The 21,132-nt window shown below is 40.2% G+C and overlaps 1 long non-coding RNA gene across 2 annotated transcripts in view; it reads right to left on the bottom strand.

Annotated features, from left to right (window-relative positions):
* Positions 1-1,220: 1,220 nt before the first annotated feature.
* Positions 1,221-21,132, bottom strand: part of LOC109249576 (uncharacterized) — a 191,563-nt gene continuing 171,651 nt past the window's right edge. For both annotated transcript variants that reach the window (XR_002072642.2, XR_002072643.2), the window contains exon 7: positions 1,221-1,352. This is a non-coding gene — a long non-coding RNA (uncharacterized LOC109249576). The remainder of the gene's footprint in view (positions 1,353-21,132) is intronic.

Raw genomic sequence — 21,132 nt, 5'->3', positions numbered from 1 at the left:
ATATATGATGAGAGACACTGATGTGCAGATCTAATGAATGAGTAAATATCAATCTGTATGTTAAATATGCATGCATCCATTTGAGAGACAACTGACCTATTACACAGCCAAACTCCAATTTACTTTGGCAACTGATCTATGGAAGAATTCATTCATATTCATTCAAAATGATACCATTTTCCATTGTGACTCGGGTGAACTATGGCTCCAATAGTTGAATTTTCTTGTATAGAGAATAATAATACTTTCCACTCAAACTGACACTCACCTGAACTGATATATAGAATCAAAAGCTAGTCAGAGTAAACCAGTACTTAAAAGGAGGGAGACTGGGTGACCAAAAGTTAATTCATCTTGCATTTAATTTAAAAATAGAGTTGTCTCCGCTTAATATTTATTTCCAAATTATTTTAATTGACATGAGTGGGAATTGAAGAATCTTGGGTTGGACTCTTTCTCTGGTTGATTAGGACAGAATTGTAGTGTTTGTCAAATGTTCATGTCCCAGCCCTCTTTGAATACAGCAGGGCATGTGACTGGCTCTGGACAATGGGTTGTGAGCAGAACTGGCCTGGGTCACTTTTAGGTCAAAGCACAGAAGAGGTGTGAGTTCCTCGTCTGTGTTTTTTCCATATGGTAGTGGCCATGTTGGTTATTTCCAGGGGTAGAAAAATCTCATACCACCTCTCTCCACACACACAACTATATTGGAATACAGCAGGAGAGGGAAAAGCATTGGTTGAGCCACCAAGACTTCAGAGCTGATGAGTTAACCCTGGTATGACTGAGCCACACAGTCATCGTGAGGCTCTTGTGGTCTTTTGCTCCTGTGCCTTCTCTGCAGTAGAAAAAACAAACAAACAAACAAACAAACAAACAAAAAACAGAATTAGAAATCTATCTCTTTGGAAGTTGTCATGAAGAGTTAGTCCTGGGATCATTTACAAACCTCTTATATATAGATTAGAAAATACACCATAATACTATATAATACTACAACACTATATATGTGAATATTAAGGTTTCTATAGATGGTATCATTCAGGAAAACACTAGATATCTTCTATGTAGGAGTAGGGCAGCCTGTGATTTTCTCAATATTGGGCTAGGTCTTTCTAATCTGAAGAATACACTCCAATATGCGTTAGTTCAAAAAAAGATCTTCAATTTGGAGCTGAGTTCTTTGTCCCCCATTCCCCCAATTATGTCCATACCCACATGCTGTGCCATGACCTCCGCGATCACACACGTATGTCCCGTCACCTCAAGACACAAAACATGAAATCGCAAGAATCTTCAAAGTTTCATTCTCCGGTTATGTTAGCACCGGCCTGTTGCAGGGAAAGACCACTCTGTGGAGAAGAAAACACGAGAGAGTAGGAGTTAAGCAGACCCAGGCAGGATCAGCCTGCATTTTTCTCTAGCTCTAAAGCTCTGAATACTGCATAAAACTGTCATGAGTGACAACTGAGAGCAGCCAATTTCTGAGTAACAGGTGAGGTGACTCACAAGTTAGTTCTTCCAGTAAGTTGAAAGATAAAAATCTAACCGCTGAAGCAATGCTTTGTGCTGTCACTAATTGTGAATCATAAATTTAAAAATATGCTGAAGGTAGAAAAAGAGATCAAACTGATTTTCAGTGTTGCCTACTTATGCAGTCGACTTATTTAATAAATGACAGTGATTCCGTGGTCTACATACTGGGCTTAGAAATATTAGCAACTCAACTGCTCAGAGTGATAAAATGTTTCTAATTTCAAGTTCTCCTATTTTAAGTAGAAGACATTGACAACACAGCATGTTGAGATTTATAGAATTAGAATTATTGAAATGACTGTGTTACATGTCTTATACCTGATTTGTCCAACACAGAGAGATCTATTAAAACGTTAAGTAGGCATTACTACAACTTAGAACTTTATGTCATTTACTTCTCAAAAATGTAATCTTTTAATTTTAAAGATTACATTTTAAATTTTAAATTTAATTTAATTTTAAATTTAGATTTAATTTATTTAATTTATTTAATTAATTAATTTATTTATTTTAATTTATTAAAATTAATTAAATTATTAATTAAATAATTATAATAATTTATTATTATACTTATTATAATTAATAAATATAATAAATATATAATATTTATTTATATAAATATTTATATAAGTATTTTAAGTATATATAATTTATATATATATAAATAAGTATATAATAAGTATATACTTATATAAGTATATAATTATATATAATTTATATATAATATTTATATATATTTATATAAATATTTATATAAAAATAAATAATAAATATAAATAATTATAATAATTATAATAACAATAAATTAAATAAATTATTAAATTAATTTAAATTTAATTTATTTATTAATAGATTTAATTTATTTAATTAAATCTAAATTTAAATTTAGATTTAATTTTAAATTTAAAGATTACTCTGTGGCCTTAAAGACACAGAGTAAGATAAATAAGTACTTCAGGATAAATTGGTCCCAAGAACAAGGAAAGATAAAGTTGCCATTTGTAATTCAGCTGCCTCTAACTGTAAATGTTTACTAGGAGCATGACCCCAAAGGAAACACTTTGAGTTGATGCTTAATGTTTGATTTATCCTTAGACATGGTTTCAAGTGCCTTCTAGGAGTCAGGCAGAGAACTGGATGTTAAAAAGACAGATTTGGGTGTTTTGTTTTGTTTTAAAGAGAAACCGCATTCAGTTTTTCTTTTCTTTTCTTTTTTTTTTTTTTTGAAGAAATGTTTATTTATTTTGGGGAGAGAGAGAGAGAGAGAGCACACGAGCAGGGGAGGGGCAGAGAGAGGGGGACAGAGGATCTGAAGCGCACTCCTCATTGAAAAGAAAGCCCGATGCAAAACTCGAACTCTTGAACCGTGAGATCATGACCTGAGCAGAAGTCCGCTTAACTGACTGAGCCACTCAGGCACCCCAAAGACTGATATTGATAGCACGGAGTTCACACTCTAGCGGGAACAGGCAAGAAAACACAACCACAGTGAGTGTTCTGCAAGGGAGGTCCATAGGGCTACAAAATCCACAGAAAGAACACCCACCCCAGGTTGGGATCGGTTTGGGACAAGGTGAGTAGGATGTGGCTAAGAGAAGGATCACTGGGACACTGGATGGAGGGGAGAGGCTGGGCAACAACGTGGAAGAGAGGGGAGTGTGTGTGGTTGGGAAACTCGTAAGCAGATTGAGCACAGGCTGGCTGTGAGATTGACCTCCAGCCAGTGCCACCCAAAGGGACCGTCCTCATCGATGCTAAGGTACCCGCTCCCCTTTCACCAATGCGGGGCCACCGGCCACACATGACTATTAATCCCTTGAAATGTGGCATGTGTGAGGGATGGAATTTTAAATTTTATTCAGTTTAAACTCATTAAAAAAAAAAAAAATTCGAGCAGCCATCTATGACTAGTGGCCATCCTACCAGACACACAACTATAGATTCAGAGCTGCTGAATCGGGGGGGTTTGCAGAGTCGTTGAAGAGTCTTATAAGTCGCGTTAAGTAGTTTGGATTTTAGCCAAAGGTCAAGAGGACTTAGTGATGAAGAATTTTTAGCAGGGAGTAGAGTGATGAGATTCCTTTAGAAAAGTCACTCTAGCAGCTGTGCTTACGACAGGTGGAGAGGCTCACGGCTCAGGAGAAAGAGCAGAGAAGCTAAGCAGAGTAAAGGATAAAAATGAGGAAGAGAGTGTGAGGGAATTAGGAGGAGGAGACAAACGTGATCGGAGGTGAGAGTAAGCAACCGTATGAAGAGCTGCTTCCTGGTGTCTGGGTCAAGTGCAGAGACGGGAGAACGTTGGTCTCCCTCCTCCACAACAGGTGTGAAGATTGGGAGGTGTTGCTCTATTCCAGTGACAGCGAGTTTGAGTTGCCTGTGGGACAGAGAAGTTGAAGAAATGCATAACAAGGACTTCTGTGGGCCCATTAGCAAACAGAGAAAGAAACAAATAAAAATGGCACCTAGGCACATTTTCTTAGTTTTTATATTCATGGGCAGAAATTTCGTGACCATCTGTTGACATCTTGCAACCTGAGAGAATTCCGGTTTAAATACATTCAATACTAAACACTGTTAAATGTAATAGAATAAAATTTTTTTTTATTAAAAAATTGTTTTAACGTTTATTTTTGAGAGAGAGAAAGAGACAGAGGCGCAAGCAGGGGAGGGGCGGAGAGAAGGGGAGACACAGAATCCAAGCTGGCTCCAGGCTCCGAGCCATCAGCACAGAGCCCGACCCAGGGCTCGAACCCATGAACTGTGAGATCATGACCTGAGCTGAAGTCAGACGCTTAACTGACTGAGCTACTCAGGTGCCCCAATATAATAAAGATCTTAAAGTGCTTGCAAGTTTTACTGTAAACATCACTGTATAATGCTTTGAAAAGCATATTAGTTATTTAAACTTTGGGACTAGTTATACTTTGGATTAATTTGAGGTTAGTAAATTCTCAAATGCCAAATTACAGTGTCTTTCCAAAGATGCATTCTAGTGACTGATGTCCTGTATAAATAGATTTAATGTTAGCATAATATGAATGTCCTTTTCCTTGCCAATGTAATCGGTATTTACTCTCCTACAATCCCTTTCCTCCACATAAAAGAACTTTTATTGTTTCAGAATTCCTTCTGGAAACTTATAAATCCATTCCAGGTTTCTACAGGTAATAATTATGGCTCATATCAAAATATGCAAAATACTAATAGGAAAAATCATTTCAAACCTACCCAATGACTATGTTAGTGTCCTAAACTCCTATCTGACATCTAAACAAAAACCCTTTATAGGGAAATATAACCCACTTAACACATCTCAATTTTAGTCACAAATAATAAAATGATCATTGGTTTAAAACGAATCTTTGGACTTTTCACATCATTTTTCCAATGATTTACATGCATCTTTGCAATTTCCACACCAAAAATCTAGTTTTTGTATGTGGGTCCTTTATTATTTTTTTAACTAGTTACATTTTTTTTCAATGTTTACTTATTTTTTGAGAGAGAGAGAGAGAGAGAGAAACAGTGCAAGCAGGGGAGGGGCAGAGAGAGAGGGAGACACAGAATCCGAAGCAGGCTCCAGGCTCTGAGCTGTCAGCACAGAGACTGAGGGAGGGTGCGGGGGGCTGGAACTCATGAACTGCAAGATCATGACCTGAGCCAAAGTCGGATGCTTAATCGACTGAGCCCCCCAGGCGCCCTGTATGTGGATCCTTTAAATATGGAGATGCACGTCTCCAATCATAACCTGGCTGTGTCCTAAAAGTCTGGGTGAACGGTATGGTGCCCAGATAGATCTTTACCCCAGAAACAACGTCCTAAATGTTTGGGAGCCTCCCAGGCTGATGCACAAATACCAATCTGCCATGTGGTTGGAACTAACAGTGCTGCAAAACCAGAAGGCAGGCTGCTTGCGGTCCTGAGACCCGGCCTGCTGGAGGGGTGAGACCACTGGCGGAGGGCTAGAAAGGGAACCTTAAAGGGCAAGGAGGGAAAGGACAAGGGCCAGGGATAGTGAGCAAGGTGGAGAGAGAACTTTTGGAAGGGCGAGGTAGGGAAAGAGACAGACAGACAGAACTACGTCACAGTCCATTGCTCTGAGTTCGCTTTCATTTTAATCCCCTAGTGGCTAGTGAAGGAGAGAATGAAGAACAGGAGAGAAGCTGGGAGTGAAGGAGAGCTTTTTCCTTCTCTTTTCCCCCTCCCGATCCTCCCCTCCCAGAACTGGCTGTTCCAGCTACCCCCTCCCCCAACCTGGCCACATCACATGGAGAGAAAAAGACGGTATCCAAACAAAAAACTTCAAGAACAAAGGCTACCCAGTGAATTGTTTCATGTAGATAATTATAATATTGGCCACTGTCTTTCAGAACCGTTGCACGCTGTGGTCACACAGCTGTAATGAAGAGATCACGCTGTGCACTGAAAAGTCTCCTTATCCTCTGGGATTAGATTAAGATTCGGCCTTCTTCAGAAGGGTTTCCCATGGTAGGGAGAAGAGAAATCGAAAGAGGCAGCGGAAGGAATTGTCTAGCTCTCCCGTTTTGCTAGCCTGGAGAAAAGGTGCCTTAGCAGGAAACTCCGTTTGCAAACAATGAACATCTTTTGTGTTCCTTGTTGGCAAAGCAATTGATTCTAGTTAGAGATTGGCTGGGTGCCACGCTGTGAGCAGTTTGTCTTTTCTGTTCTGAGGGGTACAGTAGGAAGAGCTGTGGTCCAGGCTTTTTTTTTATTCTTCTCTTATTATAGCCAGCTTATTTATAGCCTTTCTTCCGGCCACCCTTCCACTGTGGCCAGCTGTATGCAATGCATAGGTCACATTTTTAGAACATATATTTATTAAATAGAGAGAGAGAACAAAAATAAACAGTTTGAGACATTAAAAATGTTTTAAATGCTTATTTATTTTTGAGAGAGAAAGAGAGAGACAGACAGACAGCATGAGCGGGGGAGGGGCAGAGCGCGAGGGAGGCACAGAATCCGAAGCAGGCTCCAGGCTCTGAGCTGTCAGCACAGAGCCCCACGCGGGGCTCGAACCCACGAACTGTGAGATCGGTACCTGAGCTAAAGTTGGACGCTCAACCGACTGAGCCACCCAGGCGCCCTGAGACAATTTTTAAAGTGAGAAGCTAGAAGACAATTTCTTACAACCAACATCCTCTCCTCTCCCCTGTCCCTTATGTAATTTACACTGACCTCTTCTGTCCTAAGGAAGAAACCAAACCGTAACATTATACTATAAGCATAAAGGGAATGGGATTTATTCGAACTTTATAGTGCTGATGAGAATGTAACAAAGATGGACTTCACTGTAAGAACGTTCCTTTTTCCTAAGGAGCATACGGGGAGCCCACGGCAACCATTAAGTTTCTGTTAAGTTTGCTTTCATAAAAGTAAAAAGTACTTAATATTGATTTTTATTTAAATTTTAATTGTTTTATGAAGAAAAAGTTGAACATCTATTATTGCTATCACATTTATTAGTTCCTTCTTATCTGCTGTTTAAGGAAACTTGAGCCCTTTATTATGACCATGGAAGGTATTATACAAATGGTTTAATATGAAATGGTATCTTATAATAGGCTTTGGTATCATTGACACTCTGAAAGCAATGGAAATTGAGAACCTTCCAGATGACTACAGAGTGGCTGAGGCCCCGAAGTGTGGCTTCCCTGCTCTGACAAAGGGGGCCACCACAATGTCAGAGAGGTGCTGAGTAAATCCGCTCCCCTCACACTACCGCTTTCTGTTCATGACATGTGATCAGGACCAACTCTGAGCAAAATCCATTTTGAGTATCTCCTGGGATGTCCCTGAGTTGGGCTTAGAAGACAAATTCCATGCCTAGGAAGGAGAAAGAGAAGGTGAGCCATTTCCCCCAGATCTGGAAGGGATGTTGTTTGTTTGATTTTACATAGGGAAGGAAATATAATCCTTTGTAACAGTAGAATGGGTTCTGCAAGATAAACATCCAAGCTTATTTTCCAAAATGCAATACCCAGCAACAAATGCGAAAAAACCAAGCAAAAGGCCAACCAAGAAAAGGCTTTCAACATTGTTGTACTGATTTTTTTTTTAATTTTTTTTTTAACGTTTGTTTATTTTTGAGACAGAGAGAGACAGAGCATGAACAGGGGAGGGGCAGAGAGAGAGGGAGACACAGAATCAGAAGCAGGCTCCAGGCTCTGAGCCATCAGCCCAGAGCCCGACGCGGGGCTCGAACTCACAGACCATGAGATCGTGACCTGAGCTGAAGTTGGACGCTTAACCGACTGAGCCACCCAGGCGCCCCTTGTTGTACTGATTCATTGCTATCCACGCCAAGCGTGAAAGAACAGCATTTCATTTTACCAAATATCCTGATGGCAACAGAAGAATATTTTAGAGGACTATTATTTAAGTGTATTTTTTTAATGTCATAGAACATTGGGGCACCCAGGTGGCTCAGTTCGTTGAGCATCCGACTCTGGATTTCAGCTCAGGTCATGATCTCATAGTTTGTGGGTTCAACCCCCACATCATGCTCTGCATTGACAGTGTAGAGCCTGCTTGGAATTCTCTCTCCTTCTCTCTCTGCCCCTCCCCTGCTCATGCGCTCCCTCTCCCAAAATAAATAGATAACCTTTTAAAAAAAAAGTTAAAAAATAAAATGTAGAATATTTTGGGAATGTAATACTAATCAAAACCGTTTCTAAAGATGGAGTCAGCAAATGCTTGTTACACCTTAAAGAATTACAGAATTGAAAAACACAAAGGGATCTCACCACATTCCCCTGAAGATTTTGATTTAGCTATCCAGGAATATATACTTGTGAAACATTCTCACAAAAGTTAAGAAATCAGCTCAAGGCAAAAAGATGAATTTGACTTCTTTTAGTCAAATTTGATCTCTGAATAGAAAGATAGAGAGCTGAAGGATTTAATAAGAATTTTAAAAATTTAAATAACAAAATCATCAGCAGCTTAATTAGGACTGTTCACGAGCAACTGAGAGGTAAGACTGTGTGCTAACTCCTTCTTCCATTTATATGGGGATATAATTTATGGCAAGTCATTTAACCTCTATTTTAAAGGTTGATTTGTTTTATTGTAAAAGAATGCATGCTCATTAATAAAAGGAAATAAAGGAGAATAAGAAAAAAATATGACTCATAGTTTTGGCACTTGAAGACCCTGTAGGCATTTTGGCTTGTTTTCTTTTTGTTTTATTTGTGTGCCTATATTTGTACATATTTATGATATAGTCTTCTGTACGAACACATGATTTTGTCTTCTTCCCTTTGTTTCTTTCATACCTTCTTTGTTTAAACACTAAAATACATTTAATAAGACATCCTCTTTTTTTCTGATGATAAAAGTAACATTTTAATTATTTTGTTTAAAAACTATGGAAAGCTATATAAGGAAGACGAAACACCATTGATTCCACGACAATGGAAATAACCACATCTGGTGTGTGCTTTTTCACCCACAGTCCCGCGTTCACCCATTCATCCATTCGTTCAGACACACTTTTGGAGAAATGGTTATGTTCCAGGCTCTATCGTTTGTGCTAGGAATTCAGCAGTGAATGAGACGAAGCTTTACGTTCCAGGCAAATTAAACATAAAATAAGTAAATAATTTAAATGTGCCATTTGTCTGACAGTGAGAGGGAAAGAAAGCAGGAAGAAGCCACACGGGGAGTTGGGGGAGTTGCAGTGTAAAACAGCAAAGTCAGAAGAGAGTTCAGGGGACCAGGACGCTTGAAAAAAGACAGGAAGGAAGGAGAAAGGGAAAATATTTGACTATTTGGCAGAAGAGCGAGTGCAAAGGTCCTGAGGTGAGAGGTCAGCCAGTGAATTCAAGCAATAGCAAGAGGCCAGAGCAGACAGAATGAAGAGGGTATAAGTTGAGATCCAAAAGGCAAGGACAGTGAGATTCCCTTTCTTTTTCTCTGCATGAGATGGAAGTCACTGGAGGATGTTGAGGAAAGAATTGCCCTGACCTACTTATGTCTTAAACAGTCCCTTCTGGAACCTCGGGGTACAGAGGCCCCGAAGGAGGCTGTTGTGATCATCTGTGTGAGAGATGATGGTGGCTTGGACTAGGGAATTAGAAGTAAAGATGATGTAAAGTGTTTGCATGCATTTTGGAAGACCAGACAAGAGGATGTGAGAGAAAGTGGAAGGTTAAAGGGAATCCACCTTGGGTCCGAGCGTCTGGTCCAATGTTGTCTCATTCCCTGAGACGACAAGGGCTCAGGGAAGGACAGGTATGTGTCAGGGGGCCCCAAGTTCAGTTTTAGACACGCCGAGTTAAAAGGGACATTTGAATCTACAGTTGAGGGGAGGGGTCCAATCTTGAGATAGACCTTTGATAATTATCAGAATATTTTCATGTAATTTCTGATAACTTATCGGAATATTTGACACGTAATGGGATGAGATGACAGGTGGATTGGGGGACAGTCTCTTTTGGGCAAAGCAAGAAAAGAGAACCGTACAGGAGTGATTAACGACATAAGATTGGTGGGATGGCTAAGTAGGAGTTTACTCAACCATAGGCTAGTCTCAAAAATAAAAACACCTGTGGCTTTGGATGTTTAATATCTGGAAGGACTTTTCGGAAAATAACGCTAATTTGTCTGGATGACATACACCAGATTTGGTCTCCAAATATCGTGTAGAGACCTTTAGCAGTGCCTCAAATAGTACACTGAGGATTGCAGAGAAACCATCAGACATCAACCCTACAAGAAGTTAAAATCTAATATATATTGTAATGAGAATAATATTATATTATGTGCTTTAGGTGAATTGACAGTAATATGCATGTACGTGTGCACACGCATGAAACAATTTTCAAGGCGAGAGATTTAAAACGCTTGGAAAACACCGTGCCATAGGGGTAGCATCGGCACAAAGCTGCGAAGGTGTTCTCACTGCTTACTTGTGTTATGGATCGTCTGGCTACCCGTAGCCATCCTCATATTTAAACAGGCGAGTTAAAGGGCCAGAAAGTGACCAACCACGTGGCCCAGCAAGGGTAGGTCCCTCACATAAGCATTGACTTCTCCTCTAGCAATTTCCCCACCCCACGGCCCAGGCCCTGGAGATCCTGGTGTGGGCTCCGATTCCATGCCCGGTTCGCCCACACACTGAGAGGAGCCTGCTCGGCCACCACCCCGAGAGGAATGTGGGTCGCACAGTGAAATCAGAGGGCTTGAGAATATCGGCCCGTTTCCCTTTGTTGTGTTTTTCTGAAATTATGTCATCTGAGAGTGACCCTCTATGGTTCCTGCATTTTGTCCCCTGGGCGGGGGAGGGCAGCCCAGCAAAGTCTGGAAGCCTGCTTAAAAACCCTGCATGCGGCACTGTGATCATTTCTCGTCATTTATTTTTGCTGAAGTTACGTACCTTTGATGAAACCTGGCACGGCACTTTAGAAGCCAGTGATACACATCAAAGAAGTTCGCTCTCCTAGATCAAAATAGACTGCAGGTTTGGACCTAGACCAGCACTGTTTGAACACTAAGAGCAGTCCACAGCAGGAAGCAATTGCTTTTGGACAAGAATCAGGAAAGAACCAAATGGATTTCCTCTATTTCTTCCTTCATTAGCAACATGGCAAATGCCTTCATCACATCAGAAGAGAAATCTTTATTGGGTTTTCATTCAAAAACCTGTTTGGGAGGTAGAATTTGAGGCGGAAAATTTAAGCAACCTTCTAACTAATTAAAGTTTGTAATAAGGGTAAACATAATTTATATTTGAGAGGTAGAATAAATACTTTATTGTTCCTTTTATTTTGTTAGCTAATTGTCAATACAGCCCAAATACGTTTGAAGGATGTGGATTTACTTTGTCTCCTTTTAGTGAACCAAACACAATTGAAAGGAATATATAGATGCGTCATAAATAGGATTGAGTGGAAAAAATTATACACATAGGTAACGCTCTTGAGAACTCTTATCCGAAGGCATTTTGAGAGAATGACGGAGTTTCGTTTTTATATAATCTGTCTTCAGAGAAGAGCACCTGGTTTATGATAGACATTCAGTAAGTATTTGTTTAAATCCTTCTCGATGCCTATTTCTAAATCACATATAAACAGATGTATGACGTAGACCACACATCGTCTATTTAAAAGTAAGTTCAGTCAAACTGATAGAAGGTCAAGTACAATGATCGGAGTGAAACAACGGGTCATCAATAATTCTGTTTTTACTTTTGCAACAGTAACCAGTAATTCTGTCTTGATTTTTTTTTTTTTTTTTAACAATGAGATTTCTAAACGCTGAGAGATTAACGACCTCTTTTGTTCTTCACAGGAGCCCTGTGATGTCGCCGCTGTTATTGATCCCGGTCTCCGGATGGAGCCACTGAGGCCCTGAGAGTAAATTAACTTGCCCATGATCAATCAACCGTATGAATCGGGGATCCGCAAAGCGTTTCTGTAAAGGGCCAGATAGTGAATATTTTCGGCTTTGCGGGCCATATGGTTGCTGTTGCAACAATTCAGCTCTGCTCTGCTGCGGTAGCATTCATCTAGACCATGCCTCAATGAATGAGTATGGGCTGTATTCCAGGGGATTTTATTTATGGACACTGAAATTTGAATTTCATGTCATTTTTGTCCTGAAATATTGTTCTTTTGCTTTTCCCCAGCCATTAAAAAAAAAAAAAAAAAAAGGTAAAACCCATTCTTAGTCTGCAGTTAGCACCAGACGGCGTGGTGGGTGATAGTTGACTAATCCCGGATGCAAGTGGTAGGGTCAGGACTCAGACCTAGGTCCTCTGCCACAACCCCACTCTTCCCACCGCGCGATGTGGCTTTGTTTCATAATTGAGGAGAGACCCTACTCTGAGACTTGAAATCTGGAGAGTTTTACTGCTGTTCCTACTTTTGAAATTAAGTACAAGGCTCAAGCATTAAGCCTCAGCATCCAAAGAGAGAGAGAGAGAGTAATCACAGTCAGCAGAGCAATTAGCAAAGAGAGAGCCAATAGCAAGCCCCACGAACACTTCATTGTCAGCTGGAGGGTTTGGCTAAAAGTAAATTTAATACTCATTAAAAAATGAACATTGCTTTAATGCCACTTCAGAGGCTGGTAAATTGTAGCCGGCTCCAAGCAATTCAGGAAGCAGTCCCATTGCTTCAAGGCTAACATCTACTTACACGCAGTTCCTTCACAAGGCAGAAAGACTGGGAGAAACCTGATCTTGGAGAGGTTAGGGATCCCCTGAAACAGTCCAGACTTGGAATTCTGTCCCCCACCCCACCCCGCGGGGTGAAACACACATGGTCACGAGCAGAAGAAAGTAGCCATTGATTCTACAAAGGCGCTGGCAGATAAGCTTCATAAAGTACGGCCCCACCGAGAGAAAGTTTTGAGAATTGCACCTGCCTATAAAAATAGTGATTAAAAACACACTCCTATCAAGGTACATTTCATCATTTTTATATTTGTTTTCCTCCTCCCATGCCATGATTTACAGCCACACCTCTGAAGCACGGAGCTGAAATCTGTCTCCTTAAACCTCTCTTCCCTGAGTGATTTTGTTGGGATAGAGATGTTCCCGAAAGTTGAGCAATTGCTGGTGTGCTGTGGAATAAAACTGTCAGTGTGATTTAAAAATACATATTGTAGAAAATAAGAAAATGCGTTTTCGAAACTTTGTCATTTTGTCTCCTCTGGAAAATGAAGGCAGTGACGCGGGGAGTTCAAAAAAATAAAAAGGCTTTGTTAATTGTGAGGCATTTACAACCTCAAAATCGTATCTGAGTTCCCTGAGAGCTCATAGTTATTCAAGTATCTCGGATCTAAAATAATAGGAGGTAATTGCCTGAGTGATCGATGACCTCAGAAAAACATACTTGAGAATGTACATTAGTGAAGACAGACAGGGAAGGAATTGAGTGACTACCCACATATATGTACACATATGTTCTTTTTGGGACATTTTTCACTTTTTGGATTTTGGATACAGGAGGTTGATCATTTTTATAGTCCCCATTTTCTTTTTGTTCTGGTTGGTTTTATGACATCATGGAATTGACCTAAAAAGATGAAATGCTGGGCCTGTATTTAAATTGCTATTAGTTTTACATTTGCCTACTGTCTATAGTTGAAGAACTTCCTCAGCTCCGGGGGCTTGTACGCACACATATGGGCTTGTGGGATATTCTTTCATCAGAATGACATTAATATATCTCATCTCATAATGAATATTCTGCACTACCCTTTGAAGAGAAAATGCATATTCATGCACTCATGGTGAGTGGGTAAGGGAGGCAAAGAAAGAAAGGAAAGAAAGACCATCTGCAGAAGAGGGATGAATTTACTCCTGCCATCTCAATAGATACATTGATGATAGAGATAGATAGATAGATAGATAGAAAATAGAATTTCAATACATCCCTTAAGCACAGAAACAGATATTTGCAGTTTGAAAAATAAATTCTTCCCAACCCTTTTTTTTTTCATGAAACACACAGAAAATGATAATATTTTTTTAAATGCACTGTGGTAAACAGGAAGAAGTTTGAGAATGCTACTTAGGGATTGGTTACCAATATTCTCTTATTTTACTCATATTGTAAAGTTGTGGTAAGAGAAATAAAATTGTGGTAAGAGTACTAGGAAGGAGATCCATTTTAAATCAAGTTTCCAGTACAATTATATCAAAATATTTAAAGAGAAATTTGAGCTTGATTCTGTGAATATCTTTTTTCATGCCAGGTTTTAAGCTTGAAACGGCTATGCATAATTCCTAGCCAAAGCTTTGCAGTGATGATTTCTTCAAATTCTTAGTATTTGTGATCTATGAGATACATCTATATGAGTAAATAACGTATTTTTAAAACATCTTTAAAACTTCTCAATTACAGCAGTTGACTTTTTAAAAGGATTTTCTTTTCTTAAATTATCAATTATATTGAAAGTTCTTGAGCTATTGTGTTTGGATTTCAAATCCAAGTTAACTTTTTCTATATCAATCATTTCAGTAATGAGGCTCCAATTTGCAAACCATGCCTACATTTGTTGGAGCATTCACTCTGTGGGTAGCTTATATGTCAACAGAAGGCATATCCAGCAAATGGACAGAAGTATACCAGAAGGCCCAAGAGGCCCTGACCAAGGTTCCGCTTGTGTCTCTCAACTTTCCAACCTCCCAAGCAAAAGAACCAATCACCAGTCTTGGAAAATGGCTTTCCGTCCTCAGATATACTGGGATTCTGAGGGTCTCCAAGCCCACCGAAAGTTTCTATAAAAGAGATTTGCTATTTACCAAGCAACCAACATTAAAGGTGAAGCAAGAGGTTTCTATACAGCCCTGGAACTAAGAGTTCTTTCCATGTAGAAGGGAGTCAACCCCTTTCCAGCTATTATATCACAAATTATCCCAGTTGACTACACTCTCATCCAAGGAAGGTACGACTGCTTATTCCTGGGCTTTTTCACTAGCTTATTTTAAGCATGGGGCAATTGTGAAAACAAACAAACAAATAAAACAGTTTGATCAACATCACTAACACAACCTAAAGCCCCAAATTAGGTTTGTTTGTTCGACTTTACACCTTGCTAATGGTTGGAAGATGCTTTTCTGTATATAAAGGGATTTTGTTTCGATTTGCTAATATTATAAAAACCACAAGCTTATCATTGAATTATGAAGAACTCAAAAAAATGTATGTCTTACATACAGAGTTTCCCTGATTTATGATGGGGTTACCTCCTGATAACCCATCATAAGTTGAAAATGTAGTAAGTTGATACACTTATCCACCTAACTTACTGAACATCATAGCTTAGCCTCACTTACCTTAACGTGCTCAGAACACTCACAGTAGCCTACTGTTGGGCAAAATCATCTAACACCAAGCCTATGTGGTAAAAAGTGTTGAATATCTTATGTATTTTATGGACCCTTGTACTGAAAGTAAAAAACAGAATGGTTGTGCTAACCACTGTAAGTGTATCCGTGGTTGACATTCCTAATCATGTGGCTGGGGCTGGGGCTGCCACTGTCCCACATCAAGGGGGAGGATCATACTGCATCTACCGTAGAAAAGATCAACATTCAAAATTCGAAGTACAGTTCCTAGTGAAAGTGTATCACTTTCATGCCATTATAAAGTTGAAAACCCGTAAGTTGCACCATCATAAGTCAGGGACCATCTGTAAATTACATCTCTTGCCTAAATTTTACTTTCCCCAGAGATTGTTCGTAGAGGTTTCACTTTGACCTTGGTCAGCATGTTACGTTTAGAATTAAACATTAAAAAATGTATGTTTTGCATCAGGTAAAAATTAGATCATTTGTAATTGCAATATCAGAAATCTGTTCTTTTGTGTTCTTAATCATTAATATATGTAAGCTACTTGTGAAAAATTGTCTCCATTCTTTACAAGCTCAAAAGATATTCTGATGGGGTGTCTGGGTGGCTCAGTTGGTTGAGTGTCTGACTTAGGCTTAGGTCGTGATCTTGCAGTTCATGAGTTCAAGCCCCGCATCCGGCTCTCTGCTGTCTGTGCAGAGCCAGGTGCAAATCTTCTGCCCCACCCCCACCTCCCCTACTCATGTGCTCTCTCTCAAAAACAAATAAACATCAAAAAATATTCTGATGGTAAGAAAGTTAAAATCATTTTGACAGTGTGAGATTTTAGGTAGGATCTATGAGCCCAGGACAATCTGGGGACATCAAATCCAGTCTCACGAAGCCGAAATCTTTAGACAGCTACTTGTCATGTCTGGTTAATCGTCACAGGAACTACCAAGAAGAGCTGAAAAGAGCCAAAAGTGTGAGGCTACACTCTAGTTATTTGGTTACTTAGATACCCCCATAGTCCAGCTATATAAGCAGAAATATTTAATAAAAGAGAAAGCAGATTAAAAATGAGTTGTATTGATAGATGTGATTAACCCAATTTCAATGTCAAGGCTCTAATATTTTAATAGGCTTAAGTCTTTTGTTCTTAGTCACACGCATAATTCCCTGTTCTCATTCCTTTGACTTAACGACAGAAAAATCGGAATCATCTCTGTAGAAAAATACACAGTCGGAGAAACTGATCTGAGTGGGTACAATTAATTGTTACCAAAGTTCTTCCGTTATGTTCTGCTTACATTATATATGACCAGGTATAAAAAGAAACATTTATAATCATGTCTGACTATGGTGAGAAAGACATTGTTTTCTCCAAGTGTGATTATGGCAGAGCAAGACAACGTTTATCTAGTCAGCCTTTAACTCGAATAGCTTGTGTCAAAATTGAAAAGGGAAAGGAAAAGACCGAAGTTTTCAGCATACAGATCCCCGGATGCAGGCTGACTCCCACACAACAATTTCCTCCGAGCTTCTTAAACACAGGATATGCTCAAGTCTCAGAAAACCGGCAAAATTCAATTACTTAGTTATAGGTTCTTGGGAAGCATATTTAGATGGTTTACTGCTGTCAAATTCAGAGATTCTCAATTAAAGCCCTATCAGAATCACGAAGAGAAGCTTCAAAATGCGTATTTTGCCATGGAGAAATGATGCACATAAATGAATAATAAACTCACCCCTAATCCACTCTAGCTGGAAACCTCTTAAACAGAAAGAGAACAATGAAGAAAAACTATTCATCCAGGGGTATCATGTAATTATTTGTGTGGGGGATGTCACCTATGTGTGTGCCTACATATACGTATATATGTGTGTGTGTGTGTGTGTGTGTGAATAAAATGAGCTTCTCACCCTACATTTGTGGGCAAGAACTCCTTAATTTGATGTTAGAAACATTCACTTTCAACAGAGATCCCAGGTCCTGTCTCTACACCCTAAGGCATGGTCAGAAGGGGGATTTGCCAAGCATCCATGTTTCAGTTCCCCAGGGAAGGGATAATCACCCTGACCATGCTTTCCTCTCATTATGCTATTGAGCTTACCAGAGACCTGATAGGCAAGGGCAGAGCCAGGATTTGCCCATGTAATTTGGGGGATTCTGTGGTCTCATTCAGAAATCTTAACACCTTCATAGTTTCTGGGAGGCCAGGGAGTGAATGATTGATAGGGATGGGCTAAGATTTCTCAGAGATGATTTCCACGGAAGCGTAGGTGTCTAAACATTAGCAAGGGCCATTCGGGCTTAATAACGCCTCCTATTAATGGACAAATTCTGCAGGTTTTTGTCAAGGTGAAAACGGTCTGTGAATACTTAAGTATTATGCAATCATTCTTACCTGTTCTTTCTCCTCCCTTTTTTTCTTTTAACCCAACACCTTCCTCTAGGGAAATCAGTCATCCTAAACATTGTCCAATGAGGTCTTCAAACACACTGGGACCCCCTGGAGAACTTTTCAAAACACGGGTGCCTGGGTCACACCCCCGGAGGTTTTGCTTTGATTGGGCTGGGGTGGGCCTGGGCATTAGGGGTTTTAAAAACTCCCCCAGGTGATATGCAGCCAAGATTGAGGGATCACCGCTCTTTGGAGAAAAACAAAAACAAAAACAAAAAAAACCCCAACAAACAAATAAACAAACGAAAAGCACACACACAGAAACTGAGTCTGGGAGTGAGAGGAGTTAAAAATGTGAGTAAATCAACATGAGCCAACGTTCTACTTCCAAAACAGAGAGATACCCACTTCTGTAGGGGTAAAGGATAGCCCAGCCCCCTTCACTCAGAATTTGCGGTTTGTTCACTGTTTCACTGTCTCCGTGGTATTAATTTTCTGTTTCATAAACCTGACAAACATAATTGTTAATTACGTAACATACACTCCACCCTCACAGCTCCGGCTCCTCTCAGAACCCTCAACTGATATAAACCTACCATGCGATGACCCACTATATTAAATTTCAATTTAATTATCTTTATGACAGCATCGCCTCCTTGGAGGAAATGATTAACTCTGAGATGGACTTCTAATACCAGGGAAAGGTATTGCAGTGAGCCTTGCCCTAAAGCCCTGTGCTACGATGGAGGCTGCATTCGCAGGCACAAGAGCAACAATAAAATGGTGGAAAAATCGGCTTCTTTTACGTTTCTCTCAGATCCCAGCGATGGGACCCCTCAAAGGTCCCTACTGGCACACACAAAAGTGAATGCATAAAAAAATGGGAGGTTCATGCACAACTCATTTGTGCATTTGCACACGCACACACAGTGGCACGCTTTAGTTAACAGCAAAGAATGATTCTTAAATAATCAGCACGGAGACAATAGTCAGTAGCTCATGGACAGTACATGTTCATTACTTAATATTAATCTTCTTCTAGTTAAACTTGATTTAGTACTACGTAACCTTAAAAAAAAAGCTTAGAGTGTTTTACTTTTAAACATTACCGGAGATGACTTTCAGTAAGAATCTCTTTAACCTTGGTTTGCAAATTAAAAGAGCTAGAAGCTTGCAAGGTTAGTCGAAGTAATTGTTTCCCTAAATTAACACTAAAGGGGCTTCAGTTCCTTGCAACTATGATATTAGGTGACTGCGAAGAAACAGACTAGAAAATGGAACCGCGGGGCTTTGAGAGCCATGTTCTGGAAGCAAGGCCGCGAAAGGAATTTTGTTACCATTAACTAAGCGTTTATATAGCAAGTATTTACAGAAAGTACTTTGAAATCAACTGCAATCCGGAGTGGACTGTCACCATCCCACATCCGTGCTGCCTTGTTCCCGTCTTTGTTCTCTTTAAACATGGTAAGGAAATTCAGCCACCGAGAAATCAGTTGGTCCAAATCTCAAACAATGGCCTCCAACGTAGACACAGACAATACCATGGAAACTTGGACTCTTTGATGAACTGAAAATATTGTGTGTAGCTAGGGCTCCAGCTTGGGCCTGGGTCAGACTCACTACGGTTTGGTTTGTGGGGGATGTGGGAGGGAGAGGTGAAAATCTAAGAAGCCTTTTTGGTAAGAAGGCATCTTGAGGGAGGACACATGTAGACATTTAAGCGAAGAACCAGTCCAAGGGGAGGCAGTGTTTAGAGGGCACCGCGTGCCTGTGACTCGTACAACAAACACCTTCAACCCCAGGGAGAAGTTGCAATAAAAAGTAATACTTGAAATACATATGTTACTAAAATTTCTGCAACAGATTGGGGGGATGGATGTTCTATCTAGTTGGGGTTATACCCAATACAGACGAATAGAAAAGATAGCTTTCCAGAATTTGCAGATACCGTGTATTAGGGGAGGTAGGAAGGGGCTTTACGATATCACTGAAGTCTGGCTTTCCATAAGCGCTCGTGTATTTGATGGAACAATATGGTGGCAAATGGGAAGTATGAGGTGATAACTCAGAGCGCCGTGCTAAGAGGGGAGACGGTGACAATGCCAGAGGTGTTTATTGTTACCATCAAATTGGTGTGAATGGAATCAAGATAAATGATTACAGTCCAAACAAAATTCTCGCATCATAAGTTAGCAACCTATGTAGCCTGAATAGACAATCTTTGTACTCTGTTCCTCATTAGGACTTAGTGCAACGTGTTGCCAATGGAAATTTAATAATATTTGCTCAATGAGACCTGCACAAACAATCACTGTCCCACGATTCCCCGTTTGGGTATTTCCCCTCTGTATTCTAAGATACTGTACAGTTTTGCAAGATGCATGGGTCAGGGCTCAGTCAGGAAAACAGAAACAACTTTTGGAATTTCAAATGGAGCTAACAATACAGGAAATTGGTTACTGGATATTGGGAAGGCTAAAGGAGTAACAGGCAAGGGTTTGAGGGCACCAGGGTGGCTCAGTTAGTTGAGCATCTGACTCTTGATTTTAGCTCAGGTCATGATCTCATGGTTTGTGCAACAGAGCCCTGCTTCGGGCTCTGAGCTGAGAGTGAGGAACCTGCTTGAGATTTTCTCCCTCCCTCTCTCTCTCTCTTCCCCTCCTCCAATCTCACACATTCCCTCCCCCTCTCTCTCTCAAAATAAATAAATAAACATTAAAAAAATAAATAAAGGAGTAACAGGGGAGGGTTTGATTAGTAACTGTAAGACAACATTTCCAGCCCATTGGAGAAGGAGCAAAAGAAAAAACACAAGCCAAGAGCCCACGGGTCTCTGTTATTGAAACTGCTGGATAATCTGCCGCTGGTTGAGCCGCTGTCCCTGCCACTTCTCTGCAAGACCAGGGACTAAGCTGATTGTTCGGCAGCTGTTGCCAGGAGAGCTGCCTGAAGCAAAAAGGAAAGAAAATGTCCCCTCTCCTATTCCCACCTTTCAGTCTCCTGCTATAGGGCCTCCTGCTAGAAGAACATGAGGAAGCCGCTGGCTAAGGGAGTCTGTTAAATAAAGTTTGCAGACTTCCACCCTGCTTGTAAAAGAACGCAGATGCATGGGAACGGACCTGAGAGGCAACAGACAACCAGCCAGCAAACTGGCCAACCAACGCAAGTCAAAGGAGGAAGGAAGCTGACACGACTGCAGAAGTCCCCGTAGACTCAACTCCGTGGCCAGAGGGGATTTTTTGATAGAAACTGTGCAGCGATTGCCTCGTGGCGTAACAGGATAACCGTCCCATTTCACCTCTTTGCTCTGTGATCCATAGATTTCGCTTTAAAATATTTGCTTTTATTTACTTGAATTCTGGTTGGAAAACTTTGACAAGCGCCATCAA

Source organism: Panthera pardus, unplaced genomic scaffold (assembly GCF_024362965.1).
Source record: "Panthera pardus isolate Hobbes unplaced genomic scaffold, ASM2436296v1 HiC_scaffold_17, whole genome shotgun sequence".
In the NCBI taxonomy this organism is placed as follows: domain Eukaryota; kingdom Metazoa; phylum Chordata; class Mammalia; order Carnivora; family Felidae; genus Panthera; species Panthera pardus.
Note: the sequence above shows the minus strand (reverse complement) of the source record. Positions and strands in the feature narration are given on the sequence as shown.